We start from the raw sequence: 27,234 nt of genomic DNA, 5'->3' as shown, positions 1-27,234 counted from the left end.
CATATCCTACTCGGCGGTAGAATAAATGATGCACTAAGGCATATCCAATAGGCTCAAAGCATGCTAGACATCCCGTATAATAGCATGATCATAAAACTTGCATGTGTAACACTCATACATGAATATAAACTTGAACAACATGCTTGACATAATTCAACGATTATAAAAGTCCATGACATGATTGTCGACATAGAATTAATAGATTCAATAATAATTCACAACATGCTTGTTCACACATCAAACATGAATTCTCAACACTTTACATGATTCACAATCAATACACATCATATAATCCTCATGGAATAGGTGGTCATCCTAGTCATGTACGTGCCTGTAATATCTAAGTACGCGACCACTGTGCGAATCACGACTCAAAGCTGGAAATCACCTCCTATAAATACAATAAAGAAACTTAATTATTATTCATGTTTACTAAATTTCCAGCAACTATTTGAGATTCTAAAACCTTTGTTTTGATTAGAAATTAATCGTTCTTTAACAAATTAATAGTCTCAATTGGTCAACTAAAGTCCTAGTACAAAAACATTGACTTTTGGCCTTTAAAAAAAATTAAAAATCAACACTTTGAGGCCTTATATTAAATTTGAAAATTAAGTTTGATTCTCATAATTTAAATCATCATTAAATTATGTAAATCAATTTCCTAAATAGTTGAGATTAAAACCCTAACATTAAACCATAATAAAAATCATGTTTTGATAATAAAAATTGACACTTTAAAAGTTTATTAAATCTGAAAATAATAGTTCATATAATTAAAATCAATCTCATGAATTCAAATACGAAAACATTATATTATGGTGTTCATAACCGTTCCCAGCAGTTCAAATAATCCAAATCAATAATAAGAATTTAATAATTTAAAACGGAATTAAAATAGGTTAAAAAGTATACAGAGTATTAGAAAACAATAACACACAACACACACGAGCACCTTGTGTGTGTGCAGCAACGAGCACGAGCAGCAGCAGCAGGCGGGACGCGGGGAAGGCTCACGAGGAGCAGCGACCACGCATCAGCAGAGCGCGAGAGAGGGGCTAGGGGCGCTGGGCTTCGCTCGACGCAACAACAGCGACAACGCACAGCAACAACACGCGGGTTATGCTACTATGCGACGAGAGAGGGAGAGGCGAATGGAGTGGGCTGGCGAGGTAGGGCAGCAGCGAGCAGGAGTGCTCGGCTGCATGCACGAAGGCGAGGGCGAGCAGCAGGGCACAGGGTGTGCGCTTTCTTGCGGCCGAAGGAACCCGGGCAAGGGTAAGGAGAGAGGGCCGAAAGAGAGGAGAGGAGAGGAGAGAATTTTCAGAATTTTGTGAGGGGATCAATTGAAGGGTGGGTTGTATTTATAAGTATTCCTCCCCCGGTGGGCTTAGGATTTGGGGAATTGAGTTGGGCTTTGTAGGGGGTTTTTTTTGTATGTTTTCCCTACGAGGGCGGTTTTAGAACCTTTGTATTTTTGGATTTTGAAAGAGTCGCCACCAAACATTTTTAAGGGTCCCGTTTGGAAAGACCAAAAAGTGACTCGATTAGGATAAGGCATTGAATCTCAGAAACGGATGGGTGAGATCCGGGCAAGGGAAAGAGATGATTATTCCGCGAGCTTTAGAAATAATTCAAATGCGTGGCACAAAACATATTCGAAAATACCCTAGTTTAGACTACGTGGGTTTGAATTTAGAACTTGAACAAATAGAATTTCTACTTTTGTATCGTGACCACTTAGCTTTAAAGTTAATTTAAGGGAACCTAAGATTGGTTTGTCCAAGAAATTATCTTCGTTAAGCTTGGTGTAACTTTGTATTTTGTATATAGCATGTGAGGTGATGAAAGCAATGAACAAGTAAAGCAACATCACAATGGAAAATAAGTGCGAAATTAGTAAAATACATCCAACCTATAAATGGACTAGGTGGGAAACCACATTGCCTAAAAGGACTAGGCAAGTAAAATTGCAAAATTGGAAGTGCGGAATTGAAAGGTGCAATATTTAAATGTGGTATTGAAATAGCGGAATTGAAGTGCGTCATTGAAATGCGTTATTGGAATTGCGGAATTGAAGTGCAGAATTGAAATTGCGGAATTGAAATGCAATGTTGAAATTGAACTTTAGCACATGAGATCCGAACGCCAAACGACTCCTTAAAAATTAGTGCGTCCGACACGGATTCAAAGCAAAAATCTCAACTTTAGGATTAGTTGCTCATCATAAAGTGTCCTAGATTTCGAACATAGAAATTGAACTTGAAATATTGAACTTGAAATATAGAACTTGAATATTGAACTTAGGAGTTTTGAATCTCAAACATTGAACTTTTTAATGTTGAAAAGGATTTATCTTTGATATGCTCCGATTTTGAAGTTGTTCTAGTTTAAGGGAGTGATTATGAACAACCTTCAACATCATTGAACTTTGAAACTTTAACTTGAAATTTGAAAAGTGGAGTCTTGAATCTCAAAGATTAGACCTTTAAACATTAGAAAGGCTTCATCTTTGATTACTCCATATTTTGAAGATGATTCTAGTTTAAGGAAGTGATTATAAACAACCATAAACATCCTTGAATCTTGAAATTTTGTATTTGAATCAAACAAAGTGTGGATTTTTGAAAAGGTGTATGATTGTTGTAAGTGACACTTTTAAGAATAAAAGTGCCAATCTTACTAATCATTTTTGAAATAGAAATCATAGAAGCATTGTAGATTAGTTTGGGACTTGTAAATACCTAATTAGGTTTAGGCTAAGATCCCTTTTGGAACTCCCAATTGATAAAACTTTGAAATTGTATGACATTTTGGAGAGTTTTTTGTATTTTGATTTGAGTGGCAATTTTTGTATTACGACGTTGTGTTTTTGGTTTGCCCTCCCTAAATGCTCATAATTAGGGGTTTAAATAGGAAAATTTGTAGCTAAATGCCAGCTGACGCCAGCGTCCAGCGCAGCTGCCTGCGCCCAGCGCTGCTGACGTGGCGCAGAAGCTGCCAAAATAAGGACAAAGATGTCGTCCTTGCTTTTGGCTTGTATTGGGTGTACCTTTGTACGAATTGTACGAAGTTGTCACGTAGTGATTTCTTGGGGATTAAGGCTTGGTTTGCGTCTAAAAACAAGTCGTTTCGGGTTTTTGAATTTCGGTTTTATGGGACGAGGCCCGGCTCGCTGGGTTTTGTGGGTCGGCGCCCGAATTGGGATTGCTTAATGTCATTTCGACTGGAAAAGGCCTTGTAAAACCAATGGAATGGTCCGTTGGGTGAGATTGTACTTGGATTTTGAAATTGATTTTTGGGAATTGTATTTTGTAACGAGTTCAAGAATGAGAACGGCCTCGGGTATTGTACTTTGGCTCTTGGATTTTGGAACATGTTCTTAGAAAATGGTACTTCCGCACGGATTTGTCCCAACCACCTAATAAGTATAATGGTATCGTCATCATCCCAAAGGGGAGACACAAATTAGGTGTCTATAGAAGCCCCCACTTTGACTGAGCGTCCGGTTAGGAAAGCGCAAGTCAAAGTTTTCGACTCGGGACGGAGAATGATCAAGATGTTCTACAATAAGGACCATTCTTTGTACGTCGGTACCTGCACAAAACAGGCGTTAGGAAAAAGGATAGAGTGTACCTCCATTCGGTTATGACGACTCTGATTTGTACTTGTATTGCACTTCCGCCTTTGGTCTAGGACAGAGCTTGGCATTGAAAATTTTGGATCTCAAATTTTGAATCTTGAATTTTAAATCTTGAATACCCGGAATTTATCCATTGGGGATATGCTTTAACGGGGAGAAGAGCTTTTTACTGGCTCTTAAAATTTTTAAATTTCGGCTGACTTTCCTGGAGCTTGGGTCCGTTTGGAGTCGAGCGCCTGAATTCTTGTATTTTTTGGACTTTGTATTCTTGATATATTCATCTATTGCTGCTGTCAGATACAGGTATATACCCGTAATTTCGGAGGGTAGCATGATTTGATGTTTGATGCATGGTGCAGAAAACCGTAGCGGCAAAGAACGTGCAATCAGCATGGAGGACCGTGCGCTGAAGATTCCGCGCATGCGGAAGACCTGCGCCCAGCGCGGGCCTTGGCGTCAGGTGTGGGGCTAAGCTATAAAAGCTCCCCTCGCTGTGCCATTTTGAAGAACACTCTCTTGCATTCTCTTGCTTTTCTCTCTCAAAGGTCGAATACTCTCCCCTTGATCTTGTTGTTCTTGCCTTGTCCATGTAAGTATTTCATGTTTTGCTTATGAAATCATCTATGTAGATTTGATTTTTGTACCTTAAAATGCTTGTTGGTATGATGTTTGTATGATAGTAGGCCTCTTGAATTTTGTAGAAAATTGTTTGATAGCCACTTGAACTTGAACTGTTGGAACTTGTAGAATTTGAACTTCTTGTAGAATCTTGAACTTTTGAATTGATGGAACTCGTAGAATTTTAAATTTTTCTTCGAACTTTGCACTTGGTATTTGTAGATAGTGATCTCACTAGTGACCTTGTTTGGTCTCGTAGGAGAGTAGGCTAGGATGCTTGGGTGTTAATGTAGAACTTGAATTCCTACTTCGGCATGAATAACCTAGGCGTTGGTGTAGAACTTGTATTCCTGCTTCGGCATGGATAGCTTAGGCGTTGGTGTAGGACTTGTATTCCTGCTTCGGCATGGATAGCCTAGGCGTTGGTGTTGAACTTGTATGTTGAAGTAGAGGTCCCTGGCTGAATTTGTACCGCCACTGGGGATTTTTTTAGAATTTTGAATTTCGTATGGGCTAGTGTAACATAGCCCCCAATCTTGAATGTTGATATTTTGTATTTTCGAATGACTTAGTATGCCTCGTCACACCCGGAGAAAGCTTGTCAAGTGCTCGGTGGTTCGAGCTGCTATAGAAGATGCTTCAGATGATGAAGCAGCGGCAACAGACATGACGGAGCCAGGCATGGTACCGCGGGGAGCACCTGTCTTTGTTGGTATTGGCTGGAGGCCTTCTGATCTTGTGTTTCGACCAGAGTTTCATTTGTCTCAGCGCCCTCGCGCTGGTTTGGTGAGTTTTGTACTGTGTTTTTGTCTTTTGAACTTGTATAGGTTTTTGAACTGATCCGCTCATCCTAGGGTGATGGAGAGCCGTTGCGCACTTTTTGGTCCTTGGCGGACCTTCATAAAAATTTTCCGGTTGTCCGTGCTGACGCGGAGGCTATGGAGATCTGGTTGCGAACGGGCCTGGATGATTTCTGGCGTGCCACGAGAGATACTCAAAGGAGGACGAGCTTCAAGGCCCGACTTCAGGCTCTGTTAGAGCGGTGGTGGGATACCACCAACACTTTCCATATGGCATAAGAGGAGATCACATTACCCCTTTCGAGTTTGCCATGATCACGGGTCTTCCTTTCTCTGAGAGGAACGTGGCTTTTGATTCTGATCTGAAGTGGCATTCGGATGGTGTCAGGGAGTTGCTTGGCCCTGTTGTTGACTTGGCAGATGATGACACCCACGCTTCTATGACGGTGATCATGGCCGCGATCCGTGATACGGACATATCTGTAAAGCAGAGGGTTCGGCTCTTCCTCTTGGCTCTTGTGAGCAGATTGATGGCCCCGAGCAGGAATAACCGATGCATGTGGGCTTTGTGGAAGCCTTGAGGGATATGAGGGATGTGTCGAGCCTCAACTGGGGTGGTCTGGCATATAGCCACCTTTTGTATGAGATGAAGTACGCCTCCCGGACTTCACAGGAGAGCAAGGCGAGCATTGCTGCTTTGTGGAGCGTGCTGGAGGTATTTGAGACTCCTTGTACTTTGTATCTCGTACTTGTATGTTTGTATCTCGAATTTGACTGAATTTGACTGATGCTTTTTCTTTGTATTTTTTTGAAGATTTGGATCTACGAGCATTTCCCGACTTTGGCGCCGGCTCGTACTAGGGATGCGGCTTACCCGTATGCTGCCTCTTGGATAGGAGCGGCGTGTGAGGTTATGATTCATATGACAAAACATAAATCATGCGGAAAAACCATAAAACCAGGAAAGAATATTATTTACACATAATCATTTATCATAGTTTAGATGCATACACTTTGTAGCGTGCCTTCCCTAGTTGCGCCCGAACCGAACAAGAACAAGTCTTTAGGACTCCAATTGTCGTCCCTCCGTAGATAGTCCACAGTACGTCCGGATCCGCCTCAAGATTGACCAACTAGAATCGCCCTTAAGGTGCTTAGGAATTTTCGGCTATTAGTGCAAGAGAGTGGCTGAATTTTCTTTCAAAAACTTACCCTTTGAATACTTCAATCGTCCCCATAAATTGTGACCCTAGGCACTTATTTATAGGAGTATGGAAAAGGAATTGTAATCCTACTAGGATGTGGATTTGCTAATTAGAACTTTATTAGGACTCTAAATAACAAAGCATATCTAATAGGATTAGAATTTTAATCTTTGCACAAATCCTAATAGGATTAGGATTTCCCGCACACACATCGTACAAGCCGTGTACCCGCGCTGGCCTTGCGGCCCACGACAGACGCACGGCCCATGTGCGGTGCTGCGCGCGCGCGCCCTTGGCTGGGCCTGGCCTTGCACAGGGCCTGGTCGAGGCGTGCGTTGCTGCGTGCGGCTCGTTGGGCGATGGCCTGGCTTCGTGCTGGGCCTTCGTCTAGCGGGCCTCGTCCGATGCTAATTCGTACGATACGCTTCCGATTAAATTCCCGATTCCAGAATTCATTTTCGATACGAACAATATTTAATATTTCCGATTCCGGAATTAATTTCCGTTTCGAACAAATATTTAATATTTCCGTTTTCGGATTAATTTTCCGATTCCGATAATATTTCCGATTCTGACAATATTTCCGTTTCCGGCAATATTTCCGATTCCGGCAATATTTCCATTTCCGATAATATTTTCCGATACGTACCATGTTTCCGTTTCCGGCAACATCTACGACTTGGATAATATTTATATTTCCGATACGATCCATATTTCCGTTTCCGGCAATATCATCGTTTCCGGAGTATTCATTTCTTGCTTGTGACGATCTCAGCTCCCACTGAAACCAAGATCCGTCGATTCCGAATATCCATAGATAGAGTATTTAATGCCATTAAATACTTGATCCGTTTACGTACTATTTGTGTGACCCTACGGGTTTAGTCAAGAGTAAGCTGTGGATTAATATCATTAATTCCACTTGAACTGAAGCGGCCTCTAGCTAGGCATTCAACTCACTTGATCTCACTGAATTATTAACTTGTTAATTAATACTGAACCACATTTATTAGACTTAACATAGAATGCATACTTGGACCAAGGGCATTATTTCCTTCAGTCTCCCACTTGTCCTTAGGGACAAGTGTGCATTTCCTAATTCCTTTGTCGCTCGATGCTTGCTCTTGAACATAAGGTAAGAGTCGTCATCCTTATTATGTCCAGAGGTGTTCCTCGGTTTCAGAGTTCAACTGATCAAATAAACAGATAATCATAGCCTATGATTCATCCGAGCACGGCCAAGCATTTCACAGTTTCTAGCTCTCCGAGTGGCCTTGTACAACTTTTAAGCATCTCATCCCGGTTTATGGGAGGACAATCCCAATCTTGCGATCTTGAGATTAGACTTCGTTTGATAGGTGATTAGCTGAGCGTTGCCTTTATAGCCTCCTTTTACGGTGCGACGGTGTTAGGTTATGATACATATGACAATTCATAAATCATGCGGAAAAACCATAAAGCCAGGAAAACATATTATTTACACATAATCATTTAGCATAGTTTAGATGCATACTCTTTGTTGCGTGCCTTCCCTAGCTGCGCCCGAACCGAACAAGAACAAGTCTTTAGGACTCCAAGTGTCGTCCCTCCGTAGATAGTCCACAGCACGTCCGGATCCGCCTTAAGATTGACCAACTAGAATCGCCCTTAAGGTACTATTATTTTCGGCACTTTATAGGCAAATGTGTGACTGAATTTTTCTCTCAAAAACTCACTTTGAATACTTTGAAACTTGTTATAAATTGTGAGCCATAGCCTCATATTTATAGGGGTATGGAAAGGGAATCGAAATCCTACTCAGATACAAATTAATTAAACCTAGAATCCTACAAGAACTCTAATTTAATTAATTTATCAAATAGAATTAGGAATTTAATCATTAACCGAACTCTGCATGTTTTAGGAAACGTGCACGAACACAAACACTTGCACACACACGCACGGCAGCCACGATGGGCCCCCCATGCGTGCGCGCGAGCAGCAGCCCACGCAGCGCCCGCGCGCGCTGCGCGCTGTGCGCGCTGCGCAGCCTGCTGGGCCTGGCCTTGCGCTGGGCCTGGCGAGGCTGTTTGTGCGGCGCGCTTGGCTTGCTGGGCGATGGCCTGGCTTCGTGCTGGCCCTCGTCCGGCAGGCCTCGTCCGATGCTTATTCGTACGATGCGCTTTCCGATTAAATTTTCCGATTCCGGAATTCATTTCCGATACGAACAATATTTAATATTTCCGATTCCGGAATTAATTTCCGTTTCAAACAAATATTTAATATTTCCGTTTCCGGAATTATTTTCCGATTCCGGTAATATTTTCGATTCTGACAATATTTCCGTTTCCGGCAATATTTCCGATTCTGGCAATATTTCCATTTCCGATAATATTTTCCGATACGTACCATGTTTCCGTTTCCGGCAACATCTACGACTTGGATAATATTTATATTTCCGATACGATCCATATTTCCGTTTCCGGCAATATCATCGTTTCCGGAGTATTCATTTCTTGCCTGTGACGATCTTAGCTCCCACTGAAACCAAGATCCGTTGGTTCCGAATATTCATAGATGGAGTATTTAATGCCATTAAATACTTGATCCGTTTACGTACTATTTGTGTGACCCTACGGGTTCAGTCAAGAGTAAGCTGTGGATTAATATCATTAATTCCACTTGAACTGAAGCGGCCTCTAGCTAGGCATTCAGCTCACTTGATCTCACTGAATTTATTAACTTGTTAATTAATACTGAACCGCATTTATTAGACTCAACATAGAATGCATACTTGGACCAAGGGCATTATTTCCTTCAGACGGTTGGTCAACGTCAAAGCAACCAGTTCTCAAACAAGTAATCTCAAATCACTCAGGTATTGAGGATTTAGTGTCTAATAATTTTAATGAAATTTACTTATGACAGACTTTCATCTCTTACAGTAAAGTTTCATATGTCTTGTCCGATACTAGTGTTCCCAAAGTAAGTATCTATGCAAATGATTATGACATTGCCATGTCCACATGGTTCAAGAAACAGAACTACTAGTCCTCTTGCATTCTAGTCGTCTAACGTTTTCTATGCGTCCAATTTTATAGAAAACTCCGACTAGGGACCATTTTCAACTTTTGACATTCAAGTTCACTTGATAGACATTTCTTAGTCACAGGACTGGTCCTGACAGTCTATCTTGAATATATCGTCAAATTGAAGGGACTCATCATTTAATACTAAACCAAGATTAAATGGAATATGAAAATTCATTTCATATATGATAAATGTTCAACCCCAATGTTTTACCACCATGGGCCTCAAACCCATCTTCTAAAACAGTTCATGGAATTCAAAGCTATGCTTGATTTCTAGTGCTACAATGTGAGTGTTGTTTCTCACTTGTTGCATAGGTTTAGTTATCATGCTTTGCCAATCTTAATATCCTTTTCATCGAATTTTCTTCGAGATAGATGATAAGATCTTTTTGAGTATGTTTATTTTGTGATCTAGTCTTTTCTTGCTTCAAGAGTGGTTCTACGCATTTTTTCAATGAAGAACCATCAAGCCAGCAGACATGTGATCTACCCAAGTTCAGTGAAGAACTCTTTAACATAAACAACCCTGTTTTATTGCTTCTTAGGCAATAAGTACTTTTACTTCAACTTTATAGGTTGCTAGTGATGCTTTGTTTGGAATTACTTATCCAAGAAGTTCACAGATATGTGGAATACTTTCCAGCTGTATCTTAGAACATAGAAAATAATATTTTAATATCCCACGCAACAACTCATGGTCTCCAATCCATGTTGCCATTTCAAAACACGATGCTCTATAGCTCGTCCTTGCCAATGGTTAACTCCAAATGGATCTTTCTTGATCCTTTACCAGTGTTTATGCGTGTAGCATCAATATTTAGCATATCTTTATTTCCTTGAATCAAGAAGTAAACCTATGTACCTTTTCAAATACCATAAGTTTTTCTTGATCTCAATCTAATTGGTCTTCACTTAGATCAATAGAGATTGGTATATGTTCGTCATGCCTAAAGTCATACGATACGTTTTTGGCGATCCTCATATTATATCATACATGATAAATTCTTTTGCAGAATAATTCCCAATTGAATTCTATTCATGTAACTTTAGCTCATTCAATTTCAGTAGATACTGAATCCAGCTAAATTCTTTGACATATAATATAGGTGAAGAATCTCATTAGATTCTTTGATGTTAACTTAGTAAATGCTTATACATAGTTCAAACATTCTTTTACTTAGATTTATTCACATGGGTCGAATATCTCCAATGGAGTATTTCGTGTTTGATTTAGTAAATGCCATTACTTAATCCAAAACAATATTATAAGATCTTTGTAAATAGATCTTAGTACCCAGTATGTACTAAGTTTCGCCTTGGTCCATCATTGATGAATAATCTCAAATCTAAGTATTTAGCATTTGAATGTTACTTCACAATAGAGAGATATGTGAGTGATACACATAGGACCAATTAAGTTTTATGTACTCCCACTAAACTTCTTATATATCTATGAGAATCATGTACATTTTATGAAACTAAAATACTTATTAGCTTCACTAAAATATAGTTCTAATCCCCAATTGCTTGCTTAAATCTGTACTTAGATTTTATAAACTAGCTTTTCTTTTCAAGCATTTATTTGGATCCACAAATCCTATGACATACCATGTACATAGTTTCTTCCAACATTTGGCTGAGGAAGATGTTTTGTCATCCAATTGCCATATGTACCAATATGCAATCATTGCTTAAATTATAGACTTAACCATTACGATTTTGCATGAGGTTTCAACACAATCCACATCGTGAATTTGCTTGTAACCTTTAGCAACTAATCTAGCTTTGTGTGTGAACACAATTTCATGTTTGATGGTTTTTATCCTTAAAACAAACTTGCAACCAATAGGTGTGAAACTATTCTTGCAAATCAACAAAATTTCAATTTTGTCATCAAAACATTGAGTATGTTTTATGGCCTCTAACCATTTAAAACATTTGAGTCTATATATGGCCTCTAACCATTTTAGGGAATCTGGGTTTCGTCATAGCTTTCTTACAGGTCACAAACTCATTAATCTATATGATAATAGTTTGACTGTAAGTTGTAGGTTTCTTCACTATCTAATAGAAGAATTGCATAGTTTCAGTGACCTGAACTCCATGTTTCTTCACTATCTAATAGAAGAATCTCATAGTTTCAGTGATTTGAATTCTATGCCTACTTGGGTATAGAACATCAAACAATAGAATATCAATAGCCACTTGAAAGTCCTTTGAATATCCTGTTCTCCTTGAAGCACTTGTAAAGTCTTCTAAGAGATGTCTATTCTTTAAAGCCACTTCTAAAGTCCTTAAAGAATAAGTTCGGATTTTCTGAAGCACTTCGACAAGCCTTCGGAATGTCCGTTTATGTTTGTTGTTCGCCTCGAAAACTTTCGAGGTCTATTTTCTCCCACTTGTCATTTTGGAAACGAATCTCCAAAAGGACATTATTTCGAGCAAACAAACATTATGTTCTCAAAAATTCGTGGTAGAAACAATACCCTTGTGTCTCATTTGAATAAATCACTATGAAACATATATCTATACTTGGGCCTTAGTTTGTCGAATGACAAACACTAAGCTTCCACTGAGTTTTGCAACTCTCTAGATATATTTTATGAAAAGTTATTCTGAAATTACTTTTCAATAGCTTTGACGAATTTGGTTTAGTTTGGTGGTAGTTGAGCATTTTGTTTTAGAAATTATAGGAAAAGTCTTTATGATTCATCATTAATCGAATCAAGTACTAATTGACTTCGATTATTCCAACTAAGATATGCCATATCTTATGGACCTAGATTGTGAAATTACAACACACAATCATTGATGATCATATTTGGTCTCAAGTAATTATCAACATGATCTAACCTAGATCTTTATGATTTCTTGCCAAGTGGGATTTATACTTCTGAATCTTTGAACTAGCCAAACAGATTCAACTTATATCAAATTTGAGTAAATAAACCTATATTCACTCAAATCCATGTGAAATAATAAAGTCATAAAATCTTTCTTTAGCTTTGAACTCTATTGTCTAGGCGTTCTAAAAATAGTTCATATCTTTTGTTACTTTCAACAAGTAAGACTAGTCGTCTTAAATTGATCTAGAAATCAATGAACTTTCAAAAGTCCATCAAAATAGAGCTTTTGAATGTTAACTTGTTGATATGGTCTAAGAAACAATGCCAAAGATTAGTGGAACTCAAATCAAGGGGTTGATTTAAACCTAGTAAAGTTCTTTAAAGAGTTGTTTGTTTTAATCAAGCATATTGACTCAACCTGTTATTGACCATTTCATTCAAATAAACAAACAAACATTGTTTTTGTTTTTCTTGAATGTGAGTCTTTCTGTGTTTGAAAACAGAAATTTAGGTATGTTGATTATGGAACAAAATATCCATTAAGTTCCAGCCTTTGAAAGGACTTAAAACAAACTAGATTAGCCTACAACTAATGTAGCATTGCCATGCTTCATTTCCCACTTGTAGGCCATTAGTATAGCCTAGCTTCCATTGTTTGAGTTATTACCGAAGTAAGAACCTCAAGCGGTATATGATACCAAGGAAGTTTGATTGCTAGGACACTTTTTTTTAAACATAAACTTATAGGTAGAAACAGAATCGTAAATTCCTTCCATTTGTTCCTTGTTTTCCTATTTCTTGTACCCTTTCTAATAGCCTTAAGAATAGAATTCTTTAGTGTTGACTTTTATACATTGTTAGACATGTCCAATGTCACTCCAACAAGGTTCTTAATTACCATTTTAATTTATGTTGAATATTTTGTTTCAACTAGATGATCTTACCAGAAGCTTCTAAAGTTCTCTAAGCATCGATCTATTCGAATGTCTAGTGTCTAGACTCATTCGAGAATTAAATGGAAAAAGATTTTAGGTTGTTAACCATTGGTAAAGCTGAGCGTTTAAACTCAATGCTTTATGATCTCAAAACTACAGTGTATTTTGAATTCATAAGCACCAATTGGTTTGCCATTTGATTTTGATACTCGAAAACAACCATAAAAGTCGCTATAAGAAACGTACATTTTAAATTGCTCATTTTCTCTCATTTCCGTGAATCGTTCTTGGATTCACTACCAATCGAGGAAATTTACTGTTACCTTTCTAAAAGGGTTTACTGCAGTGCAAGATATTTAATTATAAAAAAATAATTAAAACATACATTGAAGCATGCAAAGTCTAAACATTTATCATGAATAATAACTTGAAAATTAAAGCAATCATGCAATTCAAACAAGTTATTAGCATTTTATTCGAATTTATTGTTCCGGCAGGTGTGAATAAAATGATTCCAAGATCCTAAAATCATTGAAGAATTAAGCACAGTTTGTCGACTTAATCCTAAAACATCTTAGGTAAGCAAAAGCCTTTTGCTAATAGTCTAGAAACTATTCTTGGTTTATAGGTACGTCTAAGAACTTATTAGGTAGACCTATCGATTTTGCCACGACATAAAAGGACTCCTTACTTATATCGTTGAGTTTCACCAAAACTAACATGTACTCACAATTATTTGTGTACCTTGCCCCTTTAGGACCAATAAGTAACACCTCGCTGAGCGAAAACTATTACTAGATTGATGTAAAGGATATCCAAGCAAGTGTATATTTTGGCATGGCACCTTTTAACTCAATTTTTAAGATTGGAACTTAAGGCTCTTACTATGTTGGTTAGATTTTAAGTGAACTAAAATCCTTAATCATGCAACATAATCAAGCTTTGATCTCATGCATTGTAAGACATATTTAAAAGCAATAAATAACTTAAAACATGCATAAGATAAATGTGATCTAGTATGGCCCGACTTCATCTTGAAGTTTTAACTTCAAAGTCCGTCTTGAAAATCTCCGTGGGAGGCACCATTTTCTTCAAATAGAATAAGCTATAATTAAAACTAATTACAACTATTTGAGGGTACGCAGACCATATTTGAATTGAAAAACAACTTTGGTACTTTAGACCAATTACATTCAAATTAATGGTACGCAGACCATATTTTCTATCCTATTTGGGCCATACTAGTCACTTCATATACCATTCACCCATTCATTATCATGAATGGCCCACATAGCTGGTTAGTAAAACACATTATGCATCACATAAACATTTGCAGCAATTAATCAAGGGCACCAATAATCTACAAATTATTCAGTCCTTATTAATTCTAATCAAGTTGTTTTAACCTTAAGGATTTGTAGACCTAATCAAGAGTATATGACTAAAAGGAACTCCCACTTAAACAAATAAATTCATATGCTTTACTAATTTTAAACATAAAAATGTATTTCTAGTCTAACCGGAAACATACAAATTTAATTAAAATTTAAAGCTCATATAAATTTATAATTGAATCCATAAATTTAATTTAATTTCAGTCGTATTTAAATTAATTCATGATTTTAATTTTAGTAAAATAATTAGAATAAATAAAATTTATCATAATTACAATATTCAAAATTAAAATCCAAGAAAATAATTTAAATTATTAATTTTAAAATTAATTCAAATTACGTAAACTGAAAATCTCAAATTAAAATTTCAAAATGATCTAATCGCAACGCAACAACCCCACGCAACGCACGCCCATGGGCCACACGCACACAGCCATCGCTGGCCATGTGCGCGCAGCCCATGCGCTGCGTCGCATCGCTGCTGCTCCCCATCGCAAGGCATCAATCGAACACGCGAGCTGGTGCTCGCTGCGCGCGCCAACGCTCGATGCACGCGAGCCATCGCTCGCTGCGCTCGCTTGCCAGCGCTCGATCCATGCGAGCCATCGCTCGCTGCGCGCCTGCCTTTCCCGCACGCGAGCTTGCGCTCATCGCACGAGGCAGCAGTATGCGAGCTGGCGCTCGCTGCGCGCGAGGCTCCGCATGCTTGCGCGAGGCAGTGCGCGCTGTGGCGCAGTACGCTTGCTGCCCACACGCGACTGCTCGTGCCTTGCTCTCGCCCCTGCCCACACTCCCATTGCTCACAGCCCACGACACAAGGCAGGGCTGCTGCCTTGTGCTCGTGCACCATGCCCTTGCTCGCTGCATTTGTACCGCATGGGCGACGAGCTCCCTTGCTCGTCGTCGCATGCCCGCACTATACAACACCCCTTAAGGGTAACACGTAGCTTCCATTGCTTTGTGCGTGCAAGTTATATGAGCGAGTCGCATAAAAATTAAAAATTTATTCAAAATTAATGACAAATTAATAAATAATATTAATTTCATAATTTTAGGGCGAAAAATCGAAAATTTATTATTTAATTGATTTCCGATTAACATGGATTCAAGTCTAGGTCATAAAAATTTAAAATTTAACATAAATTTACAATTTTTATGGTGGTTTTTAATCATAGGTATCTAATTAAATTATAACTAATTATGAAAATCAAATTAATTCTAAATTATTCCAATTTTCAACAAATTAATCATAATTACAAATTAGATTGCATAATTAACAAGGCTAGGCATTCAAACTTGTTAAACATATACAGTAGGTCAATCAAAAATTCAAGATTTATCAACAAGAATCGCAAATATTTAATTTAACATCTTAAATTTACGAAATTTTGCATTCGAAAAACTAAAACCTCCGAAAAGTCATAGTTAGGCTTCGAATTTGAGAATTCTGGGTTCGGCCGAAAATCACTATTTTTGTCAAAATTTTAGAATGCCTTTTACATGCGGAATTGACACAAAAATCACTCGATTTGGATGAGTAACGAAGAAACTGCCGAAAAACTGCGTACGTATAATTAAATAAACGCAATTTGCAATTAATTAACAATTACGAAAATTAATCACCCCTATTTAATTCTTGCAAATTTGTAATATTTAACCATGTTTATGCAATTTAGATTATGAAAATAATAAGAGGCTCGTGATACCACTGTGAGGTTATGATTCATATGACAAAACATAAATCATGCGGAAAAACCATAAAGCCAGGAAAGCATATTATTTACACATAATCATTTAGCATAGTTTAGATGCATACACTTTGTAGCGTGCCTTCCCTAGCTGCGCCCGAACCGAACAAGAACAAGTCTTTAGGACTCCAAGTGTCGTCCCTCCGTAGATAGTCCACAGTACGTCCGGATCCGCCTCAAGATTGACCAACTAGAATCGCCCTTAAGGTGCTAAGGAATTTTCGGCTATTAGTGCAAGAGAGTGGCTGAATTTTCTTTCAAAAACATACCCTTTGAATATTTCAATCGTCCCCATAAATTTTGACCCTATGCACTTATTTATAGGAGTATGGAAAAGGAATTGTAATCCTACTAGGATGTGGATTTGCTAATTAGAACTTTATTAGGACTCTAAATAACAAAGCATATCTAATAGGATTAGAATTTTAATCTTTGCACAAATCCTAATAGGATTAGGATTTCCCGCACACGCATCGTACAAGCCGTGCACCCGCGCAGGCCTTGCGGCCCACGACAGACGCACAGCCCATGTGCATTGCTACGCGCACGCGCGCCCTTGGCTGGGCCTGGCCTTGCACTGGGCCTGGTCGAGGCGTGCGTTGCTGCGTGCGGCTCGTTGGGCGATGGCCTGGCTTCGTGCTGGGCCTTCGTCTAGCGGGCCTCGTCCGATGCTAATTCGTACGATACGCTTCCGATTAAATTCCCGATTCCGGAATTCATTTCCGATACGAACAATATTTAATATTTCCGATTCCGGAATTAATTTCCGTTTCGAACAAATATTTAATATTTCCGTTTTCGGAATTATTTTCCGATTCCGATAATATTTCCGATTCTGACAATATTTCCGTTTCCGGCAATATTTCCGATTCCGGCAATATTTCCATTTCCGATAATATTTTCCGATACGCTGGACGTGGGCCTGGCTTCGTGCTGGGCCTTCGTCTAGCAAGCTCGTCCGATGCTAATTCGTACGACGCGCTTCCGATTAATTTTCCGATTCCGGAATTCATTTCCGATACGAACAATATTTAACATTTCCGATTCCGGAATTAATTTCCGTTTCGAACAAATATTTAATATTTCCGAAATTATTTTCCGATTCCGATAATATTTCCGATTCAGACAATATTTCCGTTTCCGGCAATATTTCCGATTCCGGCAGTATTTCCATTTCCGATAATATTTTCCGATACGTACCATGTTTCCGTTTCCGGCAACATCTACGACTTGGATAATATTTATATTTCCGATACGATCCATATTTCCGTTTCCGGCAATATCATCGTTTCCGGAGTATTCTTTTCTTGCCTGTGACGATCTTAGCTCCCACTGAAACCAAGATCCGTCGATTCTGAATATCCATAGATGGAGTATTTAATGCCATTAAATACTTGATCCGTTTACGTGCTATTTGTGTGACCCTACGGGTTCAGTCAAGAGTAAGCTGTGGATTAATATCATTAATTCCACTTGAACTGAAGCGGCCTCTAGCTAGGCATTCAGCTCACTTGATCTCACTGAATTATTAACTTGTTAATTAATACTGAACCGCATTTATTAGACTTAACATAGAATGCATACTTGGACCAAGGGCATTATTTCCTTCACGGCGCGCAGGAGGATGTCCTTGTTGAGTTCCCGCAGAGCTTTACGGGTTTTTCCTGTTGAGGAGGTATGCTCTTGTACTGTTCTGCCCTTTTGTATTTGTATTTGTATAGTTGCCTGAGTTGTCTGCTCTGTAGGTGTTTTGGCGTCCCTTTGTCGGTGCGCCGACACCTGTTCAGGCCATGCATGCTCATTTCTTGTCTGGGCGGCGGGTCTTGCTCCCGAGAGTGTACCTCCACATGTGGTATTTGGGGGAACGAGTGTCCCTTCAGCATAGTACGAGGGGCAGTCTTGTCCCTAAGGACCCACCGGAGACCATGTTGGCGCAAGATGAAGATGTCGCCCAGCTCTATTTGAATGCTGGGGGCGATGTTGTTTGTCTCCCTTGGGAGAACTTTGTAGATAGGAGGGGTCGTCATGAGGACCTTTTGAAGAGGCTTTCTCCACCTGTACGCTTCGTACCACCGGTGAGCTTTTGAACTTTGTATTCTTATTCTCTTGTATTCTTGTATTCTTGTATAATTGTATAATTGTATAATTGTATGATTGTATAATTGTATTCTTTGTAGGAGGAGGAGACCGACCCCGAGGATATTCCCTATGCTGACAGGGTTATCCTCTATGAGAACTCGGATGGGGAGCAGGTGGAGGTGGAGGTGACCGTTCCAGTAGCTTCTCCTCCACACCGGGGGTCGTATGATGATGTACCGAAGCATTATGCAGCTGTAAGTACCGTTGCATCTTCTTGAAAATGTTTGTAATCTTGTATCTGGAAATTGATTTTGAATTTTGTAGGCAGGCGCCTCGGGTGAGAGTGCTTCGTTGGATGCTCATAATTGATTCCGTGAAGAGGCATTGTGCCAAGCTGACCCAGAAGCTTACTGGCCGGGACAGAGAGGTGCATTCACTGACTGAGAAGTTTGTACTCTTGAAATTTGAATATGGATGACTGATTCTTGGATATTGAATTTTGTATTTTGTATAGGAGCGCCGTCGAGGTCGTAGAGGTTCCGTTGACAGGGAGCCCCAGGCGCAGACTTCAGCAGGGCAGACGGGACCGAGCTTAGGTCTTGGTACTAGTACTTATCAGAGGCATTCCGATGTTGACAGGGGAAGTGCTCCCTTTGTATATGCGGACCCTATCAGGCATTCCTTCGGAAGTCAGGGCAGTTCGATGCCTTTTGCGGCACCCCCTGGTCCTTTCTTCGGAGCTAGCAGCTGATAGGGCGTTTTTCCGTCGTTGAAAGATCAACGCCACAATCAAACAAAATTTATAGAACCACTAGACCAACCAACTATATGAATTATAGTGGCAAGTAAAGGGATCGTCCCAAAGAAACGATGGTTCTCGAGTTTAAATGTCAAGCTAATTCGAACGAGAGGTTTGATTTGAGTTATCACTATGAAGCTAAACTAACAATTAAACTAGATTGAATCAAGGATGCTAAACGTTAGGGAGTTGGGGATAGTCTAGGGAAATCGGGGGAAATAAACTACCATCTAGTAATCATGAATGATGCAATGAAATAGCACATAGGGGAATGAAAACTAATGACGTACTCGCCACCTCTCGGATAGAACACGCGAAGCTAGCCTATAGAAAAGCTTACGCATAATCCTAAGCTAGATTAGCTTGCATATAATAGGAACTATCATTCACTTGCATGAACTAGGCTCACAATGTCTTGCCAAACCTAAATCATACATTCCAATCTAACTCAATCAGCTAGCATTTGCAACTACTACTCAATTGATCATGGAAAATCCTAGCACTAAATCAATTTAATCACATCAATCATTAATCAATTAAATTATCAAATTCCCCTAATTAAGCCCCTAGATTCTCCCCTTTCCCTAACCTAAATCTACTCACTAGCCATTCTAGAAATCAAGAAATCCATTAATTCTACACTAGCAAGCATGAAATTGAAGGATTAGGAAGAGAGAATCAAAGACTAGAACAATCAATTGAACAGTCAACAATCACAACAAAAGCAAGAATTAAGAAATTGAATTGAATTGCACAAAATTAGAAGAAGAGTTTAGAGAATTACAAATTGATGCTTCAATGGAGGAGAGTTTCTCTGTCTAGAAAATGCTGAAAAACTAACTTTGAGAATCTAAAATTATCAACTAAAATTCTCCCCTTAACAAAATAATCAAAAAATCTATTTATAAGTTTCCCCAAATAAAAGCCAAAATTCGAATAAGAGCAGCCCGCGCGGCCATTCGGTCGCACAGACCTTTTGTGCGACCGAACGTAAAAGAGTCATTCGAGCAAATACTGGGTCCTGTGCGAGTGAAGGCAGCGAAGAACATTTCCTTCGTCATGTGCGACCTAACGAAGAACCCTGTTCGGTCGAATGGGGTTTCTTTGGCTCATAATTCCTCTGCAGCATGATTCACTCGAACGAAAGGCTTTGTGTGGGCGCACAACTCTTGTGCGGTCGAGTTGATAACCTTGTGCGGTCGCATCCCAAATTAGGGACATTCTGCCTCCAAAAACCAAACCTGTGCGACCGAACAACAGAGCACGTTCGATCGAACAAAACCTATGCTGTCGAGTAGTAGGCTCTGCGGTCGCATCCCAAATTAGAGACATTCTGACTCCAAAAATCAATCCTATGCGACCGAACAACAGAGCACGCTCGATCGCACAGAACTGGATATTCCTTGTGCCCATTTGCACTCCTCTGTTCGGGCGCAAAAACCATCACTCGATCGCACAAGCCCTGTTTTGGCTTGATTCTACTTGTTTTCCATCACTTTTCATCATAATCACCTATAAAGCACAAGATGAAACGAAACTTTTAAAATTCACACATAAAGCTATAAAAACTATAAAAAAGTATAAAACTAACATAAAATCCTAATCTAAGAGCGACATAAATGTCTCTCATCAAACTCCCCCAAGCTAAGCGCGCGTTTGCTAGTCTCTAGCAAACTAAACTCAACTAGGAAAGAATGAGCAACTATTAGAATCCTAAAAACTGACAAACACAAAAAAACCCAACAAATCTAATCAAGGCAAGACTAAAAATGAAAAGCACAAACCAAGAAAATAAAGAAAGAAAAGAAGAAGAAAAGAAAAGAGAAGAAAAGAAATTAAACTACAAAATCCAAGATAGGGCCTTTATTATGGAACGAGTATAAAAGAACACTAATATTACCAATCAAATAAATGAGTACACGCTAACTAATGTCCTAAATCGAGTGAAAGATTCAAGTGCCAAGAAAAGCGAACTAAGGGTGAACACTAATCAATTCCCCTTCAACCGAGCATACCACGTCAAATCTCTAGATCTTTTCCACCCTTGAGAGTAGCGTCTTGAGACACCGCGAAGGCGCCGGAGAAAATAAGATAGGCTACCCGACATCTTAGCATGACAATCCCATTCCATAAACTTGACCAAATCCTCCCTCCACCGACAATGACTCAACTCTAAAGGGTCAAGAGGACTTTTTAGGGTGTAACGTAGGCTAGGGGTAAGGTGTGGAACAAATTTGGTAATTTGGTGCTCATACCTAAAGTGAAGCGCAATGATAGAACTCAACTCAAGCAAAACGAACCAAATACAAACTCATACCACTTATTTGGTGTACCCCCAAGCTTATTCAACAACAATTCTAAACTACAACTCTTTTTGCACTTTTCTTGATTTGATTTTCTCTTTTTTTTGCGTTTCAATTGAAACTTTTCTCATGCCTTGTTTTTCTCTATTTTTGCCTTTTTCAAAACTTTTATTTCTCATTTTTTCTTTTGCATCATTTATTCACTATATACAACATACTTCCCAAACTTCGCCATTCATACCAATAAACATCATTCCTCAAATATGCATAATCATTCCAAAACCAACAAGCATCATAACTCTAAGCTTCACTATCACTTCTAAGGGTGAAAACAAAACAAAGGCTATTAGGCTTGTAATGTGCTCATAAGAAATGAAGGGTCAAGGCTCAAATGGCTAGCAAGGGGGCAAATGCAAACAAAAACAATGAGAAAAATAGAAAATAAAGTCCTAAACTAAAAATAAAAAAAAAGTCACCGAAAAGAAATGCCTCTATCGTCCCCTAAAGTAGTTCGGTCGCGGTCTCGGGAAGGAAATAGTCAAATTCGGGAAGTAAGAAAGTCAATGCCAAGGATCCTGCCACTCAAAATATATGTATATGTGTTTAGGCTAATTTGAACATGAACCTCACAAGGGAGCAAATACCACTCTCTCCAGTTTCAAATCACTAGAGAGATCGACACCATCTTACCACAAGCCAAGGGTTCAAGACGCATGCTACCCAAAGTCCTAACCAACTTCCTTAACACCAAATCCTAAATTCGACCCAAGACATTAAAAACCGTGTAAACATCTACCAATTGGGAATAAAAGCATTCTAGTCTACAAGTTCCAATTTTATTTGCCCAAATCAAGAATATTGCCTAAGAAAACCTAGAAAAACTTGCCTTGACAAAAGGAAAGGAAAAAGAAGAAAACGAAAGAAAAAGGAAGAGAATAAGAAAACACGCCAAAAAAGGAGAACAAAACAAACGAAAAGAAAAGAAACTAAAAACAAACTAAAAACAAAGAGACTAACATATACAAGTGCACAAACTGGTATGGTTTCCAAGACATGAGCATCACTAACAGGCAACTATACAACAAAACTCCCCCCAAGCTAGAAATAGGCCATGTCCTCAAGGCCTAAAACTAAGAAAGGAGGGGAACAACTACCCATCCAACCAAATGCCCCATATGCAAGATGCCCGTCCCAAAGAATGCATGTGAGATAGAAGGATATTACCGAAAATGTCGTGGGAGCAAGTCCCGCAAAGAACCGGTAAAAACCGAACAAACTCACCAAAGTATCGACGAACAAGGCATAGGGGGAAAGTAGGAACCCACAACAACGAAACCAATCCATAAAGAACACTCAAAAACAATCAAGAAAAATGTTAGTAGACAAGGCCAAATAGCCAAAACAAACACAAAACAAGCAAAAACCCATCATCATATATACAACCACATGAAGTGGCAAGAAGATCACACCAACAAACATCAAACACTCCTCATAGCAAACCCCTACTCCGCATTTCTCCCCCAAGCTAATCACAAGCATACCATCACATCAAGATGGGGCCGAAATGGAGTGAACCCTAAGAAGAAGGGCCCGGGGCATGCCCTTTACCCTTTGCATCATAAATCCTCCAATGTTCATCCCGCTTAAGACGATAGGCACAATCCGCGTCATCGGTGAACGGGGTGAAATTGTAGGTGGGGTCCACATCGGGACCCAAAGCGTCGGTATAGGGCGACCAGCCATATTCGGGCACAAGGGGGTAGTTGCCATGCGGTGGCTCTCCTCGGGGGCCATCCCAACCACCCATATATCCCCTAGGCAACCCAGTGAAATCCTCGGGCCACTCACTAGGCTGATCCACCGGTGGGGTAGTGGGGTACAAAGGGTCACCACGGTAGTCACTACCGCCCATCATAGTATAGTCATAGGGCGGAAAGGAGGGGGGAGTGACATCGGGTTGGGATGGACCCGTCCAATACGGGTAGGTGGGTGTACGCTCCTCATTCCAACTAGGGATGGGCCCTTGTTGGGGAGGGTGGTAAGGGTAGTTGACATAGGGGGAAAAGTCCCCTTTGTCAACATGAAAGTCGTACACCCGCCTACCGTAGTAGGACGAGTCAAAATCGGGAAATGAATCCCCCGTGCGGCTCCCTTGAGGAGCAAGAGAAGCCAAGACACGTGCTTGGTCCTCTTGCCCTTGCAAGATAGTCGCAAGGGTGGATTGCAAACCCGTCATGTCAAAAGGAGAGGAGAGAGGTATGTTACCCATATTCGGAGGAGGAGGAGTAGGAGACCGAGGAGGAGCTTGAGTGGGCTCGATAGTGGTACCGGTAGGCTCGGAAGTGGCGGCGGCGGCGGCCTTGACAAACTTTTGATGCCGCAGAAGCAAGAAGCGGACATTATGGGACCATGAAGTGATGGGCGGGTGCGGAAGAAAGCACCAATCGTTCTTCCTCACAAGCCAAATCCATTGTGCCTCATTGGTGGTGTAGTGGAGCCAAGTGGCATTAAACATCGCCCGGATATTTAAGAACTCACCACCGGCCACGGGAGTAAAGCCGCCATCTCCTTGGCATGAGGGTTGTTCGGTAGAAGCCGAACAAGAAGAGTAAGCATGCCGCGAAGGAGGATGTCGAATTTATTCAAGTGGCTATCCCGAACCTCGATGATCCGGGAAATGAGAAATTGCCCGAAATCAAGTACCCCTTGCTCATCTTGTGTGGCCAACCATAAGCCACCAAGTTCCGTGCCCGACAAGGCACCGGTAGCGCCCTTAGAGAAAAGGGCATATATGAGGAGCTGACTCATGATGCGGATGGCCGGATGATGGAATGAAGAAGACTTGGCCGAGACGGAGATGAAATCCCCGTCGTCTCCGGTGAGCTCTCTCCACCAACTATTTTCATCATAGTTGTTAGCACATTCGGACCTTGGGTTCGTGATGAAACCATGCTCCGATTCGATGGAGAAGAGGGCATTGATTTCATTGTGGTTCAACTTGTATTGGCGACCGAAGACTTGGAAGCTCAATTCCACCACATTATCACCATCCTCATCTTCTACAAGGTTCTTCCGAGCCGAGGAGAGGAACTCCAATGTCAACCTTTTATAGGTTGGGGCATGTCAACCTCGGCCTCGACCCCCAAACTACGAACACTCTCCCGATGGAAGAACTTGGTGGGCTTAATTGTCCTCTTGGAAAGGAGCTCGAAGAAGTCCCAAGACCTTTGCTCGGCGAACTCAATTCCGAAAGTTTCCATGTTCGGCGGGGTTGGTGTCGTTGTTGCCTTCCTCTTAGATGAAGAGGTGGTCGCGGTCGCGGTTGCGGTGGGGTTCTTCTTTGAGAGTTTTGGTGCCATTGAGATGAGTTGATGCTAAGCAAAAATCTACAAAACAAAAAGAAACAAACCAAGACACACAAAGAAGGATAAACTAAGTTAGTTCACAATCTAGGACAAACGAACAACTACAAGAGCTAAGGTTAAACTATCTTCATCAATTCATCATCAAGCTCTAAACATTACACAAACTCCTCAACAAGCTTGAACTAACCACATTACTCCACACCAATAACCACAGTCAATCAACCAACACTTCCACAAACAAGTTTAGTCAAAGTAGCTCAAAATCTCACAAAATCGTCTCAAAAAGTCTAGAGCTTAAATGGAACAAGGAATTAAACATGCATAGCTCATCTAGACAATTAAAGATTAATCACAATACAAACATGCATCAACAAACACCCAAGAATCAATTATTTCAGAAAAATCAAAAACAATATGAACATGGTGAAAATGGAACGAAATACAAGAATTAAAAGAAAGAAAACATCACCACAAGCAAAGGAACTTGTCTAGGATCGATCCCAAGTATCCTCAAGAGTTCCAATTCACCACACACACTTATGAACAATTTCACAAAAACCCTAGAAATTGGGGAATTTGCAAAAAATCTGAAATTTTGGGGATTTTGGGGGTTGGGATGAATGAGATTGAGTGTATTTGATTAATGGGAAGTGAAATTTGTGAAGGGAAGTGAATGAATTTGATGAGGAGTAGTGGTAGTAAGTGAGAGAAGAGAGAGCAATGAAGAGGAGAGTCGAACAAATGAAGGAAAAATGGGGGAGGTGCTCGCGATTTTTCAAATTAAAGACCTCAGAAACAGCTCCGGCGGGCTGTGCGATGAAACAGATTAAGTCGTTCGGTCGCACAGACCTTGTGCGATCGAATTCTTGAAACTGTGCGATCGTTTACCAAAAACTGGCCATTCTGTCTCTAAAACCTAGTTTGTTCGATCGAACGACAGAGCACGTTCGGTCGCACAAAACATGATTTTGCAAATGCTTTACAAAAATCCCCTTTAAATCGAAAATTAGACTAATTAATGTAAATTAATGCACAAAATCTATCAAAAACTAAAATTAGGAGTTAGACAACCGGGTTGCCTCCCGGGTAGCGCTCGTTTAACGGCATTAGCTTGACGAATCCCCCCAAAGCTCATGGGGGGACAAGAGAGGAAATGAATACACGGGTTGCCTCCCGGTAGCGCTCGTTTAACGTCATTATCTTGACGGACCCCCCCAAAAGTCAAGGGGGGTCAAACACCACAAACCTCAGGTCAACACTAGTCAACAAACCTTTCTTGGCCTCCTTGGGAACAAACAACTTACCCAAACCACCACTTATTGAGTGGGGACCAAACCAAGTCCTTTTAGGCATAGGATTGCCTTGCTTGGACTTCTTGCTCATACACTTCTTACCATTAGATGTCGGGGTGAGTGACTTTACATCATCAAGATCCATCCCGAATGTGTCGGGGATGGTAATGACGTCATCATAGGGATCACCTTGCACAAAGGAGCTCTCGTGCACATCCTTCTTCACCTTCCTATCAATCTCAAAATCACACTCAAGAACACAAGGATTGTTAGAAGAAATAGCACAAGAATGATTGTGCTCAACACAAATAAGAGTGTCAACTTTCATGCAACTTTTCATCTTAGAGCAACAATGTTCATCAATTGCAAGCTTGAAACTAGCCTTGGCGTCTCCCACTTTCAAGGTGATTAGTCCTCTTTGCACATCGATAAGAGCACCCGCGGTGGCCAAAAATGGCCTCCCCAAGATAATGGGGGTATGGGCATCCTCATCAATGTCCAAGACGACGAAATCCACAAGGAAAGTAAGCTCGCCAACAACTAGGGGAACATCCTCAACCTTGCCAATAGGGTACTTGACCGAACGGTCGGCAAGTTGCAAGGTGATGTTGGTTGGGACAAGATCTCCAACTTCAAGCTTGGCAAACACCGAATAAGGTAGTATACTAACGCTAGCAACCAAATCACACAAGGCATTTCTTATTTCAAGCTCCTTAATAGCACAAGGGATAGAAAAACTTCCCGGGTCTTTGAGTTTGGGTGGCATTTTGTTAAGAATGATAGCACTACAATTTTCGGTGAGGTTCACCGTCTCCTTTACGTCAAAATCTCGCTTCCGACTCAATATTTCCTTAAGAAATCTCATTTAGGATGGCATTTGTTTTAACGCATCCGTAAAGGGGATAGTGACATACATTTGTCGAAGAATCACAAGAAATTTTGAAAATTGCACATCTAACTTGTGTCTATTAACTCTTTGGGGATAGGGGGGAGGAGGAGTTGGGAGAGGAGGAAGAGGAGTCTCCTTTGACTTATCACCATCACTCATGTCGTCGACATGAGACTTCTCTTCCGCATCATCACGGTCCGAGGACTCATTTCCCATAGAACTCTCACCCCTAGAGCTAGGAGCTTCA

This window comes from Spinacia oleracea, chromosome 1, assembly GCF_020520425.1.
Source record: "Spinacia oleracea cultivar Varoflay chromosome 1, BTI_SOV_V1, whole genome shotgun sequence".
NCBI lineage: Eukaryota > Viridiplantae > Streptophyta > Magnoliopsida > Caryophyllales > Amaranthaceae > Spinacia > Spinacia oleracea.
Note: the sequence above shows the minus strand (reverse complement) of the source record.